At 36.7% G+C, this 10,966-nt stretch overlaps 1 protein-coding gene across 1 annotated transcript in view; it reads right to left on the bottom strand.

Annotated features, from left to right (window-relative positions):
- Window positions 1-3,262: 3,262 nt before the first annotated feature.
- Window positions 3,263-10,966, bottom strand: part of LOC147829921 (uncharacterized) — a 161,863-nt gene continuing 154,159 nt past the window's right edge. Inside the window, exon 3 of the transcript XR_015446555.1 lies at window positions 3,263-6,569. The gene's annotated coding sequence lies outside the window, so the exon portion shown is untranslated. The remainder of the gene's footprint in view (window positions 6,570-10,966) is intronic.

Raw genomic sequence — 10,966 nt, 5'->3', positions numbered from 1 at the left:
ATTAAAAGCAAAGGGGGAGAATCCAACAACAAAAAAAAACATGGTAAGGATAAGTCAATACATAACAGTTATAACCATCAATGTTAATGGTCTCAATTCACCAATCAAAAGAAATAGACTGGCAGAATGGGTCAAGAAGCAAGATCCAACAATATGCTCCATACAAGAAACACATTTAATTCAAAAAGAAACTCATAGACTGAAAGTGAAAGGGTGGAAAACAATGCTCCATGTGACAGGAACCAAAAAAAAAAAGCAGTAGTAGCTAGCTATCCTCTTTGCAGATCAAGTGTATTTCAATCCAAAATCTGAAACACTTCTAGTCCCAAGAATTTCAAATAAACAATAGGCAACTTGTATGTACAAATCTATTGTGAACATGTGTTCTCATTCCCCTCAAGTAAAAACTTAAAAACAGAACTGTTGATTCTTAACAGTAATACAGGAAATTTCTATATTGTTTTCCAAAATGGTTTTATCATTTTACATTCACATTAGCAGTATTAGAAAGTTCTAACTGGTCCACACCTAAGCTGAAATTTGTTCTATTAAAACTTGTAACTTCATCTCCCTAGTGAGTGTATAATTCAATCTTGTTATTGTACTGATTAGTATTATTCTGAATCTAGTGTTGCACACCTTTCCTTGGGTGGTACTGGTTATTTATCATCTTCTTGCATCTACTTTTTAATTGGGTTATCTATTAATGAGCTTTAAGAGTTTTTTATATATTCTGGTCATACGCTATATGCATTATAAATATGGTCTGTTTAAGGACTACTTTTCATTTTCTTAACAATGTCATTTAAAGTTCTAAATTTTGATGGAATCTCATTTATCATTTTTTTTCTTTTATACATCTTTTTATATCCCAGGAAATTCTTGCCTACCCTAAATTCATAAAAATTTTCCCTTATAATTTCTTCTTAAAGTTTTATAGTTTTAGTCTTTCATATTTAGGTTCATAGATCCTTTCAAGTTATTTTTTGTATGGAAATAAAGGGTTGAGGTTAATTTTTTATATATGGATAACAGGTGTTCTAGTACCATTTGCTGAAAACACTATCTTTTCCTCTGCTCTTGAATTGAGTTTATGTTCTATAAAATGTTAATGTTAAAGAATCTTTCAAAACTCAGTGGACCATATATGTGTGGTTCTATTTCTAGATTCTCTGTTTTATTCCAATGATCTGTATGTCTTTCCTTACACCAATATTGCCTTGATTACTGTAGCTTTAGAGGAAGTCTTAAAATTAGGTACAAAATGTCTTCCAACACTGTTTTTTTTTTCCTTTTTACTTCTCTAGGTCCTTTGTACTCCTACATAACTTTTAAATTTCAATATCCAATTCTTCATTTATAGCAAGTATACATAGACCTGAGTTTTTATATATACCTTTGTTTTCTAATCCTGTTAAATTCAAATACAAGTTCTAGGGGCTCCTAGAGATTTCTTAGTATTTTCTCTGTAGATGATCATTTCATCTACATTTAAAGATTTTGCTTCTACCTTGCCAATCCTATCCTAATTGTGTCATTTTTATTGCCAGATTATCTTGTTTTAGGCCTATGTTTCAAAGTTTACTGGACAGATGAAGATTAGGCATATCTGCCCTTGTTCCCCACCTTAGGGAGAAAGCATTGTATCTTCTCCATTCATATAAGGCATTCTCACTGGAAGTATGGAGTACATGTCTTTAATCTGTTGAGAAGGTTCTGTTCTACTTCTAGTCTCCTGATAGCTTTTACCATGAACAGCTATAGAATTTAGTCCAATACTTTTTCTCCAACTAATGACAGGATCATATGGCTTTCTCCTTTCCTCTGTTAAAATGATGACTTTTGGGGGTGGATCTTCCAATGCTGAACCAACACTGCCATCCCTATAATAAAACCACTTTGTACATACTGCCAGATCTGACTTCTAATAGTTTGCTTTGTTAAACAAATTTCTATGTTCATACTTTTTTCTTCTATTATCTTTATCCATTTTGGGGATTAGCACAATGTTGATTTCCTAAAATGAGTGGAGAAGTGTTCCTTTTATTTTCTGCTTTAAATGTTTGATATAATTTATCAGTTAAAATGTATATGAGCCTGTTCTTGTCATATAGGTAGGTTTTTAAGCTAGGCATATACTTTCTTTAATAGGTGCTATTCAAATTTTATATTTCCTCCAGAATCAGTTTCATTAATTTGTCTTCCAGGGTACTTCTTAGACGTTATCAAATTTATTTCAAAACAGATTTTTGTAATATGCTTTCTATATCTTTTAAATTCCGTAAAATCTGTGGTAATGTCTCCTAGATCTTGATATTGTAATTTTAAAAATGTATAATTGATATTGTGTAATAGGAAGAAAAGGTCTAAAGGAGCAAGGGAAGTGGGTGGAGTAGGGGAAAGGAAAGAAGGGAAAAGAAAAAATATGAGAAAAGGAAAAATATGGAAACAAAATCTTTGCAAATAGGGAAGGGTGGGCAGGGGAAGGGGAAAAAAATAAGAACCAAGATACTCATGTAAAAGTACAAGATCTCAATGATGAATGTAACTGTATTTTATACCTAAAATATACCAATTAACTTAATGGGGGGGGAAGAAATCTAGCATACCAACTAATGAAATAAAAAAGAAAAACAAGATGTCCATCTCAATGGATGCATAAGACATTTTAACAAAAGTCAACAGTATTTCATTTAAAAAGCACTCAATGATCTAGGAATAAAAGGGAAATTCCTCAAACTGATTTAAAGAAAATAAAGTCTACAGATAATATCACATTTAATGGTGAAAGACTAACAAATTTCCCCCTAAGATCTATAACAAAACAAGGATATATGCCCTCATCACTTCTAATCAACACTATAGAAGTTCTGGCCAGGGCAATAAAGTATGAAAAGTAAAAGGAATCTTTTTTTGTGTGTATGTGCTGGGGATTGGACTTGGGACCTTGTGCTTCCAAGGCAGGCAGTGGAACCACTGAGCTAAATCCCCAGCCCAGTAAAAGGCATCTTGATTGAAAAGGAAGAAGTAAAATAATCTCTATTTTCAATTAACTTGATCCAGTAAATAGACCTTAAGGATCTTGTATATAGAAAATCCTGTAAATCTACTAAAGACATATTGGAACTAAAACAAGTCTATCAAGGTCCCTTGACTCATTATCAATATGAACTAATCAGGTGCATTTCTACACACTAGTAAGGAATGGTGCAAAAATGAAATTCAGAAAGCAATTTTATTTACAAGAGCATCATAAAGAATAAAATATTTAGAAATAAATATCACACACGAGGTATAAATTTATACTCTGAAAACTATAAAACATTGTTGAGAAATATAAGAAAAGATTAAGTGGCAATATATCCTATGTTTATGAACTTAATGTTTTCACTATGGTGATATTCTCAAACTGACCTACTGATTCAGGGCAATACCTATCAAAATCTTAGCTGGCTTCTTTTTAGAAATTGATAAAGAGATTCATATGAAAATTTTAAAAGATCTAGAATAGCCAAAATAATCTGAAAAATGCCCAAAGTTGGAGGGGTTGTACATTTCAATTTCAAAACATACAATACAGTGTGATACTCACATAAAGATAGACAAATAATAGAATAAAATCAAGACACCAGAAATAGCTACATATTTTTGATCAATTGATTTTTAGTTAGCCTCCAAAGACAATTCTGTAGTTTTTTCAACAAATGATGCTGGGACAACGAGATGTCTACATGCAAAAGAATGAAGTTGGACCTTTATCTCATCCCATACACAAAAATTAACGCAAATGGATTAAAAAGCTCTAGTAACTCTAAGAGTATTTGGACTAGATGAGCAATGTTTTCTTTGATATGACACCAAAAAAATGTAAAACTTTTTGCTTCAAAGGCTGCCATTATGAAAGTGAGAAGACAAAGAATTCATATAACACAATGTAAAGAGACAAATAACCCAATTAAAAACTGGGCATTTCTTCTAAGAAATCATACAAATGACCAATAAGCACAAGAAAACATGCCCCGCATCATATCCCAAGGGACTATAAATCAAACTCTAAATGAGATACCAGTTTAAGCCCACTGGGATGATTATAATAAAAACCAGATAAAAGCAGTATTGAAAGGGATGAGGAAAAAGTGGAATCTACATATAGTTTTGATGGAACTAGAAAATAGGGTAGCCTCTTTGAAAATCAATATGATGAATTTTCAAAATTGCTGGGCATGGTGGTGCATACCTATAAGCCCACCTACTTAGGAGGCTGAGGCAGGAAGATCACAAGTTCAAGGACAGCAGGGCAATTTAGCAAGACTGTGTCTCAAAAAGAAAGGAGAGAACTGGCCAGGGATTTAGCTCAGTGGTTCCACTGACTTCCTTACAAGCGCTGGGTCCTGAGTTCAATCCCCTGGTACCAAAAAAAAAAAAGAAAAGAAAGAAAGGAGGGGAAAGGTCTAGGGATGCAATGCCCCTAGGTTCAATCCTCAGTACAGGAAAAAATAAAAAGTTAAACATAGATTTACCATATGACCAGAAATTCCACTACTAGGTATATAAATCATTTGCCCACATAAAAACTTGAGAAATAGAAACTTAACCCCTCATAAAATGTACACAAATGTTTATAGCAGCATTAATCAGAGTAGCCATCAGCAGCCATCTGAGCCAGGAGTACTCACGTGTGCTTTAAAGGTATTTTAAAGGAGATGAGAAATTTTAGAAAGAATGACTAGTATAAAAATGGCATGAGAAGCACTTATGACACTTCATCCATCCACAGGTCTTAAAAGAGGAAAGAATTGAGACAATACAAATATCTCAATGCCAGCCAAGTTTCAGCTGAGAAAATTGTTTCCCAATTCAATTTTCATTATTGATCTCCTAAGGATTCATTTAGGCATTTTGTGTGATTGTCCCCCATGAAATTTTAATACCACAGATCTACATTTTATACATAAAAAGTAAGGCTTTTTCACCTCCCCAAGGACTAATTTTGCTCCCATTGAGAATTTGTAGAGTATAACAAGGTGAATGGACTATCCAAATAAGAGGTTGAAAATAAATGAAATCCATCACAAGAAATACTTAAATACCAAGTCCACTCAAACATGTCACTAAATTCCTTACATAACTCATGTTCAATTAGTTAACCACACAATGAAAAATTAGTAGGTGGGAATAAAAGATAGAATCACAAGCCTCCAGTTACATAGTCTCTGGTTCTGCACAAGGAGGGGCTTGTGATCCAATATATGCTATCTTTATAGATTTCAGTACTTCTGCATCCTCAGGACAACTGTTGGATATCCTTAAAATGTTTTTATTCACAGGAAAAAAACACTAGTCATTTAATGCAAATCTATATTTGAAAATACACCAGAGATAGTTCTATCCCTTAGCCAAAATGAATTACCCTTATCCTTATTATTATCTTCGGAAAACTTATAATGCAGAGACTTCCACTGTGTCTGGGCTGTGTGGACCAACCACTTGTCAAGCTGTGTTATTGTCAATACATCTGTTCATTTCCTGTGAAAAAGTGGATGACTTCTTTTTAAAGAAAAAACCACAAATAAATTGAAGTGTTGCTATCATGTAGCAATGAGAAACGAGAAAAAAAGGAAGTGTTAGAATTGATGCACCAGCCGGGCATGGTGGTACATGCCTGTAATCCCAGCACTTGGGAGGCTGAGGCAGGAGGATCACTGTGAGTTTGAGGCCAGCCTAGGCTACATAGTGAGTTCAGGGCCAGCCTGAACTACAGAGGGAGACACACTGCCTCAAAAAAAAAAAAAAAAAAAGAACTGATGCACCAAAGATAAGAAAAGAGCAACCACAAAGGGAAGCCTGTGGGAGCCAGTTGACCCAGTAGCTAGAACTCCTAAACACACTGGACCCAGGATCCTAAAAACATTTCCACCACAAGTTCTCTCAGGACCAACTTCCAGGAATGAGCTAAATTTTGTAACTAGAGCTAAGGTAATGGAAGCATATCGGCAATCCTCCTAGCACAGACTGAGCAATAGATTCAACTTTATGGACCTTTTGAGGAAAAAAAGGTAGGCCAGATGCATGAATTTTAAACTCTGGATTTTGAACCATATCTGCACTGTAAAATTCATGTAGTAGATTACATCCAGCATTCTTTTTTAAAGCAGAATGAAATGCAGTGGGATTAGATGTGACAAGACAGAATAGAATAGAAATATCCAGAATGTATCACACATAGGAAAGGTAGGATCTGTTTCATTAAATTTCTGCAACAGTTATATGAATCCATATACAGTACTATACTTGTGTACACATGTAGCTATGAGGATTCTGGATCATGACATGAAATTTATTTCATAATTTGTGCCACAGTCACAAAAAAATCAAGAGATTCTTGACTAGAGAAAAACAGTTTACAATTGCATTGTCAACATGGTCTATCTCTCCTTCCTCATGCTGCAGATCTCACTTCACTCCATCATACTACTCTTCTCTCCCCTTTGCTGTAGTAAAGCATTTTGTTCTTCACATTCCTTCTTCTGTCTTCTTCATAAAGACTTCCGTCAGAGATCTCTTGTTATCTGGAAATAGAAGATGGGATAGGAGTTGGGACTAGCAGCCCAAATTTTCCTCTTCTCACCTCCAAATATCAACTGGTCAAATAACAAGCAGAAACTCAAGCCTTCTGATATCCCACATTGTGCTTGAACAGTGTTGTTTAATTCAGAATGTGAGCCTCATTATCCAGCCAAACTCTCTGGTAATAATGAATAAGAAGGACAAATACTGACTTATACATATTGTATCACATGATGACTTTGAAAGAGGGCCTTAGATATGCTGGCCCCAGATTAAGCATTCAAAAAGCCCAGATGAAAATGCAAAGGCAGAATGGCAGCACAGCCAGTCATACCAGGAACTCCATAGAGGAGGAACTTCTAGATGGAAACAGGGTGAAAAGGTGACTCCAAGCTTGGTTAGAAAATCCACTATTTTACCTCTGTTGTATGTAATAGATGTATTAAAATGCAAGTTTTCTAAGGGTATACTTCTTACATAAGAGATTCGATATTATGGTACATTTTTATTTTGCTGTTGTTATTACAATTTGAGGTAGCTTTCAGGAAGCTGATAGAGATTGTTGAGGGCTAAAGTCCTCTTCTATCTCCCTGTCACCACTTGAATGTATTTCTCAAACATGAGACACCTCATTCTTTCAAAGGCATTTACTCAGAAACAGTTACACCAAATTTTCTCTGATGTTCCCCAAGCTACATGTTGCTAGAATAGCAGAGGATCCAAGCCTTGAAAACAGCAAACGTTGGTGAAAATCTAATCCTCCTCAACATGTCACTTTAATCCTTTTTTTAAAAGTTGAAATATAGTTCACATTCTACAACATTTACCATTTTAAAGTGTATAATTTAATGGGGTTTTTAGTACATTCACAAGGTTGTGTGACCATCATCACTATCTAATTACAGATCATCTTCATTATTCTGAAATGAAACTTTGAACACATTAATAGTCACTACCCATTCCCCACTTTCCCCAACCTCTGGCAATGATAATCTACCTTCCATGTTTATGAATTTGACCATTCAACAATTCACAGAAGAAAAGTCACAGAATATGTGACCTTTTGTCTCTCACTTTTTTCTTTTCAGTGATGTTTTCAAGGTGATACGATGCATGATATACCATGTATTAATATCTTATTCCTTTTTATGAATAATATTTCACTACATGGTTATACTGCATTTTGTTTACCCATTTGTCCATTCACTGGCTTGTAGACATCTGGCCTGTTTCAACTTCTTCACTATTATGAATAGCGTTGCTAGGGCCAATCCCTTGTGCACAGAAGCTTCTGGAGCCCTGGAATACTGGAGTACTTTGATTCTCTTGACAAAACCTTGCCAACATCACCATTTTCACCAGTCCTCCCTAGGTTTTAAATTCCTTCTCTTCCTCTACTTCATCTCCTTCAGGTTTATAAAGATGTGGGGTAGGAAATGAAGGCCTTGGCCCAGGAGTTCCTACCATGGAGCTTACAAAGGAAAGTGAGAGAGGAAGTATACCTAGGAGGGAGAGAGAAGGAGCAACAGGGCATCTATTTGGGAACCCAAGGGATCAGGGCTGGGAAACACTGGTGCTAGGGATGATGGTGTGAACAACCCAACCCAAAGCCCGGGCTCTTGCCAATCCAGCCCTGCTCCCATTGCACCTGCACCTGTGACTCACTGAGTGGGAGAACAGATAGAAGTACAAAGTAGCCACGTTCTTCAGCTCTAAGCAGTCAGAGACCATATGGGATGATAATAAAGGCACTGCCTCTGATAATCTGACCACATTTTACTCATCCTGGTTTCTTTCTGCTCATATCACCCATGTTGTCCTCTCCAGATCCTATCCAAGAAGGCTGGGATCCATCTGCATATTGGACATTCAAATCTGCACTTTACATGGACATGAAGTCTCTAGCTCTCACTGCCCCATTGTGCTGCTGCTTCACAGCTGCCTTTCTGGCCTGGTTTCTGACCTTGGCCTGCACTGGCCTTGGTTTGCTGTTCCTAGCATGGTCAGACAACTGCTAGTGATCTCACCCCACTGCTGAGCCTGGGTGAGACAGTTGTGTTCAAAAAGGTCAGCAATCAATGGGGTGTATGGAACTCAAAGAATTTCCCCATACAAAAAATAATTATAAATAATGGTGTGGTTCCCAGGTCAATACACAAAGGCCTATTTAACTAACTATGGTGCTGGCATAACTATCATAAGCCATCTAGTCCCCTAAGTCTAGTAAGAGTGGCCTGGAAGGAGAGAGGCAAGAGAGTGGAGGCCCCTGGCAATTTAGCAATTCCTATGGGAACAAGGAAGAGGGAAATTCCATTGACAAAGGAGGCAGGAAGAGGTTGAGCAGTATTCCAAAGGTCACCAAAGCAGAGGTGAAGGAAGGGGGTAGGGGGCTCTAGATGCAGAGCAGAGGGCTCTCCTGTCCAGAGAGAGCTCACAAAATAAGGACAATAACAGACTGTGAAGAGTCCAGGGCCAAGAGAGAAAGGACCAGCACTCTGATCTTTCCAGAATAGAATGGCTTTACAGCAGGTCTCTCTATGGCTGCTGAGTGTCTACCTTCCAGCTAACTTTGTCACGGCTCCTGTTCCTCTCAAGGTCCTGATTCTTCTCTGCCCCTTTGATCACCTCATCTTGCTCACTGGATTTCCCCTGTTATCTGCTGTTGCTGTTATCAATTTAATTTGTGTCCCTCTCCCTGTCCATCAAAAGTGCGAGGAGTATTTACCTATCGAGAAGGGTTCTTTCTGTCAGGTTCTCTAACAGGAACAACAGATAATTCCCAAACCCATGAATCAATTGGCAATTTTTAAAGTTAATAGTATTTGCCAAGTCAAATCTAGGTAAATTTCTTTTGACTGGTGAGGTAAGAGGAAATCTGCATATTGAGAAAACTAAGATAAAAAATTTACACACGCTTTTTGTCATCATTTTACAATCCAAAGAATAAAAACCCATGTGCACAATGAGTTAGTGATCATCCCAACCTACCTGATCCTGATTAAGGAGAAAAGAAAGGACTCAGACCTGTAGGTTCATAAGCAAAAGCGATATTGAAACTGCCCCAGAGAAGGCTTTATGCATCAGACTAAAGGAGAGCCCTCTATCAAAGGTGGGAGGAGGGGATGATTGCAGAGCACAAAAAGCTTTTCTAGCCCTCATTTCTGTCCTTCTGTGGAATGGAAAACAGTGGAATTGTTGGCAGCAAAACAAAACAAATGGGATCTCAGATTTTTGAGAAATATTATATTACATGCAGTTCTTAATGATATCTAGTATTAATCTAAAACTAACACCCAATGCCAACTCCACAGAATGTTTTGCGATTATTAAATGATACAACATTTTGAATGTCTGGGAACAGATATTTTTGCATGGGAGATGGCTGGGAGATGTAGCTAAGCTTGTTTGCCTTTGTTTCAACATTTTCCTCTCCAGATTCTTGCCATCCTTTCTTTAAAAAAGGAGGGGAAACCTATTTGTAATAGCTGCTCTACTTTCTGCCCTTCGAAATCTGCTCTATTTATTAACTACTCCTCCGGTGAAGAAATTCCACTGAAATTCCTTCAGGGCCTGGCTGCCTTTCAGCTTCTCTCTGCACATTCCTGCCTCTATGTATGTCACCATCTTAAATAGCTGAGCCTTCTGTGCTTTAATAAGGTCTTTCTATAATTTTTTTAAGAACACAGACCTAGTTTTGCTAAGTTTCTGAATACCTCAGATTGTAAAGCCCCCATACTACTAATTAATTTCTGTTCTACCTTGTCTATGTCCTCACTGGTCGGCTAATAACATAAGGACCAGAACTGACCTCATTACAATAATGTCTTACATAGTAATCGAAATGATTCCTCTAGGCTGGCATTTGAATTACATCCCCCTTTCCCATTATCCCTCCTCCCACAAGGCACAGTGTTAAAGATTTAGATGTGCATTCATCATAGATTCTAACTTTCTGGGTTCCAAATTTTTCATACTAAATTTTTAAAAAGATATATTCTTTTTCTCTGGTAAGTTCATGACTTGCCTGAGTATTGCATGGTTTGAAGAAAGGAGAGGGAGAGAGAGAAAGAGGGGGACTGGATGGGCAGAGAGAGAGAGAGAGAGAGAGAGAGAGAGAGAGAGAGAGAGAGAGAGAGAGAGATTGGGAATATGACTGAATTACCATCAGCTAGAATTAACCTAAAAAAAAAAAACACAAAATCTGTAAACATTGCTATTGTCTTTCTTACAACAAGAGCTTGCTTGAAAAGCTGTTAGAAGCTCTTAGGAAGAGCATCCTACCCCTAGGGTATAAGTAGTTAGCAAACATTTCATCTTGATTTTACCCAGATGGAGTCTTTTGAGGTGTGGTCCTATGAGAAAACCTCAGAACTCTCTCCACAAATTCAGATTAGTGAAG

This window comes from Heterocephalus glaber, unplaced genomic scaffold, assembly GCF_053883595.1.
Source record: "Heterocephalus glaber isolate CG9 unplaced genomic scaffold, H.glaber_assembly_v1.0 deba00000347, whole genome shotgun sequence".
Classification (NCBI taxonomy): Eukaryota; Metazoa; Chordata; class Mammalia; order Rodentia; family Bathyergidae; genus Heterocephalus; species Heterocephalus glaber.
Note: the sequence above shows the minus strand (reverse complement) of the source record. Positions and strands in the feature narration are given on the sequence as shown.